At 42.7% G+C, this 6,641-nt stretch overlaps 1 long non-coding RNA gene across 1 annotated transcript; it reads right to left on the bottom strand.

Moving 5' to 3' along the window:
• Positions 1-71: 71 nt before the first annotated feature.
• LOC127580007 (uncharacterized) lies at positions 72-4,867 on the bottom strand. The gene is made up of 4 exons (XR_007957763.1): positions 3,477-4,867; positions 3,129-3,337; positions 2,344-2,474; positions 72-2,197 (listed from the first exon to the last, which is right to left on the bottom strand). It is a non-coding gene; the product is annotated as an uncharacterized LOC127580007 (long non-coding RNA).
• Between the last annotated feature and the right edge of the window lie 1,774 nt (positions 4,868-6,641).

Here is a 6,641-nt window from a genome sequence, read left to right as displayed (position 1 = left end):
AAACTGCTTTAATGTGTTTCCATTCTAACTGGCTGTACAACATGAACATTTACCTTCTGTTAATCAATTCCCAATCCATGCTAGTGCATTAACCCCAATGTTCTCTGACATTGTTCCTTCATTAAAAGCCACTGAAAATCAAAATAAATCTCCTCATTTACTCTGCTGGATGAATTCTTAAAGGACTCCGTTAGATTAGACAAACATTCACAAATCCATGTCGACTCTGCTCAACCATATTATTATCTTCTAAGTGTCTTGATATCACGTTCTTTATTGTAGATTCCAGCAATTTTGCAACTGCCAATATCAAGCTAACATGTTGGCAATTCCCTGTGTTTGCTCTCCTTCCTTTCTTAAATACTGGGGTCACATTTTCTACCCACTAATCTGCAGGAACCATTCCAGTATCTGTAAAATTTTGGGAAAAAATAAACAGATTATTATTCCTATAACCATCTCCTTCAGAACTCTTGAATGTAGATTATCATCTCCTTGGGATTTATCAGATTTCAGATTCAATAATGTCTTTAATTTTTTTTACTAATATTTATTTCTTTTATTTTCTCATTTGCACCGGATCCTTGATTCTTCATTGCTGCTGGAAGGATTTTTGGGGCCTTCTGTGAAGTTCGACACAGAGTATTTGTTTAATTCCTCTGCCATATCCTAACTCCCCTTATAAATTCTCCCTTATCTGTAAGGGAACTACATTTGTTCCGGCTGGCCATTTCCTCTTGTTATAGAAGCTCTTACAGTCTGTTTTTTGTTTCCTGCTAGTTTAACTCTCATAATCCATTTTACCTTTATCAATTTCTTCGTCATCGTTTGCTGAATTGTGGAGGGCTGTCGAAGCTTACAGAGGGACATTGATAGGATGCAGAGCTGAGCTGAGCTGAGAAGTGGCGGATGGAGTTCAATCCGGAGAAGTGTGAGGTGGTACACTTTGGAAGGACAAACTCCAAGGCGGAGTATGAGGTTAATGGCAGGATTCTGGAGAATGTGGAGGAGCAGAGGGATCTGGGCGTTCATATCCACAGATCACTGAAAGTTGCCTCACAGGTGGATAGGGTAGTTAAGAAAGCTTATGGGATGTTAGCTTTCATAAGTCGAGGGATCGAGTTTAAGAGCTGCAAGGTAATGATGCAGCTTTACAAAACTCTGGTTAGACCACACTTGGAGTACTGTGTCCAGTTCTGGCTGCCTCATTATAGGAAGGATGTGGCAGCGTTGGAAAGGGTGCAGAGGAGATTTACCAGGGTGCTGCCTGGATTGGAGAGTATGGATTATGAGGAGAAACTAAGGGAGCTGGGGCTTTACTCTTTGGAGAGAAGGAGGATGAAGAGAGACATGATAGAGGTGTACAAAATATTGAGGAATAGATAGAGTGGACAGCCAGCGCCTCTTTCCCAGGGCACCAATGCTCAGTACAAGAGGGCATGGCTTTAAGGTATTGGGTGGGAAGTTCAAGGGAGATGTCAGAGGGAGGTTTTTGACCTAGAGAGTGGTTGGTGCATGGAATGTGCTGCCTGGGGTGGTGGCGGAGGCTGATACGTTGGTCAAGTTCAAGAAACTGTTAGATAAGCATATGGAGGAATTTAAAATAGGGGGATATGTGGGAGGAAGGGGTTAGTTAGTCTTAGGCGTGGTTTAAAGGTCAGCACAACATGGTGGGCCAAAGGGCCTGTATTGTTCTATGGTTCTATGGTTCTATGGAATTCTAAAACATTCCCAAACCTCAGGTTTACAATATTTTTCTGGGAATTTTATAAGCCTTTCTCTTACATTTAATACTATTTTTAATTTCCCTGTAATCCATGGTTGAACCGCTTCTCTTACTGAGCTTTTGGTCCCTTCATGGATGCGAATTATGGTTGATTTCAGGGCAAGTGGACACGCCAAGGCTTCTGTTGGTTGGGGTGAATGTGAGTCGAACAAGAACTTCTTTCTTTGCAGGGTCTTCAAGATTGAGATTGATTTGCTTGCTGCAGTGTTTCGATTCCTGCTGTTTTTTTGGGTCCAGATTGATGGAAATGACAAAGTGGATCAGTGGGGGTCAGTCCAGCAGTTGTAGTCACTTGTCGTGAGCAGATGATGCAGACATCCGGCAACTTCTGGCTCAGGTGATGATGGAACCTAACAGGTCTCAGTGTCTGAAGTGGGGGTGCTGCCATGATATCTTGTACTTATCTCTCTGCTAAAAAAAAAGTCAATTATGACAAACCTGTTCCAAGCACTTTGGAGTTAGCTTTCCCTGTTCTTTCCTTGCCAATCACACCTCTACAACATTTTGCATCAACCCTGGCATTGAAGTCACTCGTCCATGCCAACCAAAATGCCTACCTCGAAGTGTGGAAGGGCCTGTTTCCATGCCATGAAATTCTGTGACTCTATTTCAACCTCTTGAAAGTTCTCTCCAAAGATATAACGTTCAGTAATATGAGAAGATCCCGGAGGGTGTTGCTGTAACATGCCTGAAGGAAGAAAGATTCACATGTGTAGGTAATTTAAAAATTTCTGAATATCCTAAAGGACTTCACAACCAACTCTTTTAAAGTATAATCACTATTCTCATGTAGGAGCTATTCACATCATGTTGAACTAAGAACATGCAAGTACAATACATCTCAGTGCACACACATTCTCCAACCAGGCTGTGTATAACAAGGACACAATGACGGCACCTTCCCAAAAGCTGCCAATTCAAAATGCAACATTTCAAGGTTCAATTTAACTCAGCTTGCAGAAATCTAGCCATTTATCTACTTAGATAAAATTATGAGGATACTCCTCATACAAGTTGTCACAATTTGCATAAAACATTCACTGATCAACACTGCACATTTTTGGAAAGAACAGTTGCAAAAAAAGAGAGAAATCAGTTATTGGGCATGGGCTTCCCCCAGCTCGCTCTAATTGACCCTGACTCATATATTGGAAATGACAATACGGACAAGATATTAGAGAACCCTATTAAAAGGGACTACGAAAATACCAAAAATACATGGAGTGTACAAGGTCTATAGCTAGAATTTTAAAAAAAACTTTATCTCATTGATAGTTAAACTCCCAGAGTACATGTTGTAAGTTCAGATGATAGTGAAAGAAACTATGTAAAAACCACCCACATAATCTTTATTCTTGGAAAGAGGAAAAGTAGAAGATAAATATATTTCTTTTAAATCTTGGAATTTGTGCTTTTCTGGCAAGGCCAGCACTCATCATATGTGTCCAGTTGGTCTTGAGAAGGTGGTGGTGAAAATTCTTCTTGGATTGTTGCAGTCTGTGAAGGCATTCCCACTGTGCTGGTTGGATATGGATTTCCAGAAGTTTGATCCTGCAATGATGAAGGAATGCAACATACTTGTAAGTCAGGATGGCGTGTGACTTTGAGGGACGTTGGAAGAGATAATATAAGAACATACAGAACAAAAGCAGGAATTGACCTTTGTCTGCTCTGCAATTCAATGACTTACCTTAGTGCCACATTCCTACACCAACTCCATATCCCTCGATTACATTCACAAGGAAGGTGTGCCGGAGTCTTTACTTTCTTAGGTTAAGGAGGTTAAGTTTGTCATTGAACACTCTTCTACAGATGTACTGTTGACAGTATCCTGACTGGTTGCATCATGGTCTGGTACGGCAATTGGAATGCGTAGGAAAGTAAGAAGTTACAGAGTAGTGAACTCAGCCCAATACATCACGGGCACATCCCTCCACACCATTCGTAATATCTACAGGAGGCGCTGTCTCAAGAAGGCAACATCTGTCATCAAAGATCCCCACCATCCGGGCCATGCCACCTTCTCACAGCTACCATTGGGCAGGAGGTTCAGAAGCCTGAAGTCCCACACCACTGGGTTCAAGAGCAGCTACTTCCCTTCAACCATTCGGTTCTTGAATCAACTGGCAAAACTCTAACTACTACAGTTTAGCAACACTATGACCACTTAAATCTCTTTGTGTGATGCTATTACAGCACCAGCAACCAGGGTTCAATTCCTGTCACTATCTGTAAGGAGCTTGTACGTTCTCCCCGTGTCTGCATGGGTTTCCTCCGGGTGCTCCGGTTTCCTCCCACATTCCAAAGATGTACGGGTAGGTTAACATGGGTTTAAATGGGCAGTGCGGGCTCATTGGGCCGGAAGGCCCTGTTACTGTGCTGTATAATTAAAGTTTTAAATAAAGTTTTAAAGTTTTTGTTCTTTCTTGTAAAAATTGTGTATGATTTATGTTTAATTTATGTTTTTCTTGTGAATGTTCCTGATATGATGCTATGTGCCTGTGAAATTTTTCACTGTACCTGCACATACATGTACTTGTGCGCATGACAATAAACTCGACTTTGACTTTCCTTGAGATCCAAAAATCTCTTGATCTCTATCTTGAATACACTCAGTTAATGAGCCTCCACAACCCTCTTGGGCACAGAATTCCAAAGGTTCACTTCCCTCTGAGTAAAGAAATTTCTTCTAATCTCAGTCCTGAATGGCCAGTCCTTTGAGACTGTGACCCCTGGTTCTGCTCACCACGGCCAGGTGAAACATCATCCTTGAATCTATCCTTCAAGCCCCCATAAGAATCTCGAATATTTCCAGAGTATAGGCCCAGTTTGCTCAATCAGAATCCCCCAATTCTCGGAATAACAACCTGGACATACCTCTGTTGCACATCCTATTGGGAAGTACATCCTTCCTTTAGTAGACAGACTGGACCTGCACAAAATATTCCAGGTGCAGTTTCACCACAATTACTGTAAGCAGCATCTGCTTTTGTACTTGAATCTTCTAGCAATAAATGCCAACATGCTAGTTGTCTTCCTAAGTGTACGTGAATTTGTGATTCATGTACCAGGAGACTTGGGTTCATCTGAACACCAACACTTTAATTTCTCAATATTTTGAGCAATAAACAAACTGCTGGAGGGACTCAGCGGGTTGAACAGCATTTGTGGGAGGAAAGAAATTGTCAAAGTTTCGGATCAAAACCCTGCATCAGCCCCACCCCCAGTCCCCACCCGGTTCCGACTGTTGTTCACCCCTCCCTTCTCCTCTAATGGTTCCCGTTCTCATCTCCTTTACTTATCAGAATCCAGCTCTGGGAGCGCTTTGTGTTCCTGCTTATCTCCCTCCTTCCCCCTCCCTTCCCCCACCTTGCTTCATCTGTTGTTTTTTCCCTGGCTCTCTATCTGCTCCCATCATTTCACCTGCTACAGTATTCCAACTCCACCCCCGCTACCCTCCCCTACCTGGCACTGCCTACCTGCCATCTTACACCCGTCCTCAGTCCACCAATCACCTCGGAATCCTTTCCTGCCACTCCCCTTCTAATGCTGGCCAACTCGTCTCTCCATTCTCAGTCCTGATGCAGGGTTTCAACCCGAAACGTTGACAGTTCTCTTCCCTCCACAGATGCTGCTCAACTCACTGAGTTCCTCTGGCAGACTGTTTGTTACTCCAGATTCCAGCAGCTGAAGTCTCTTGTGTCTCACTATTTCAAATTAGGTGGAAAAAAAATGGAAAGTCTGTGGGGAAAGAGCAGGGGGACCCACTTGGAAATGTTACTTTTGATTCTTTTAGTTAAATTGCAGAGGTGTAGAGCAAAAATAGAAAATGCTGGAAAAACTCAGGTCAGACAGCATTTCTGGAAAGAGAAACGGTCAATGAGTCAGACCTGCAACCTTTCATCTGAACTGGGAAGGAGAGAGATGCAAGTTAGTTTTCAGTAGGAGAGAAGGTGAGGGAGGGAAGTGTAGGACAAGTCGAAATGTCTTCATGGGGACGGTTATCAGCACATTAAGCTTTTTGGTCTGTGTATTGCTTAAGCTGGTAGGACCTGCCTGGCAGGCTAGACAATGGATAGGAAAAACTGAGCTATCATGGCAAAAAATGGACAATGCTGGCAAAACCAAGCAGGTAAGGCAACAAGTTATGGAAAGAGAAACAATTAAAGTTTCAGATGAAGGACTATTCATCAGACTTGAGAAAGAGGGAAGTAAGTTGCATTGCAGAAAGCAAAAGACAAGCTGCTGGAGGAACTCAGAAGGTCAGGCAGCATCAGTGGAGGCAAAGGGATAGTTGACGTTTCAGGTCGAGACCCTGCACCAGGACAGGAAGGATGTGGAGGCTTAGGAGAGGGTGCAGAAGAAGTTCACCAGGATGTTGCCTGGATCATAGAGTATTAGCTATAAGGAGAGATTGGACAAATTTGGATCATTTTCTGTAGAGCTTTGGGGGCTGAGTGGCAGACCTGATAGAAGTATATAAAATTATGAGAGGCATAGATAGAGTCAGAGTCCTTTTCCCAGAGTGAAAATGTCAAATACTATAGGGCATAGCTTTTAGGTGAGAGGGGGAAAGTTTAAAGATGTGCAGGGTAAGTTTTTATTTTACACAGAGAGTGGTAAGTGCCTGGAACAGGCTGCCAGGCAGGTGTAGTGATGGAAGCAGATATGATAGACATTTAAGAGGCTGTTAGACACATGAATATGCAAGGAGTGGAGGGATATGGATCACATACAGGCAGAAGAGATTTAGTTTAATTTGGCATTGTGGTTGGTGAACTGAAGAGCCTCTTCCTGTGCTGTGCCATGTTCTAGGTATGTGAGGCAGCATCTGTGGGAAGAGAAACAATTGAAA

The sequence above is a fragment of the Pristis pectinata genome, chromosome 18 (genome assembly GCF_009764475.1).
Source record: "Pristis pectinata isolate sPriPec2 chromosome 18, sPriPec2.1.pri, whole genome shotgun sequence".
Classification (NCBI taxonomy): Eukaryota; Metazoa; Chordata; class Chondrichthyes; order Rhinopristiformes; family Pristidae; genus Pristis; species Pristis pectinata.
The sequence above is the reverse complement of the archived record's forward strand: the minus strand, read 5'-3'. Positions and strand labels throughout refer to the sequence as shown.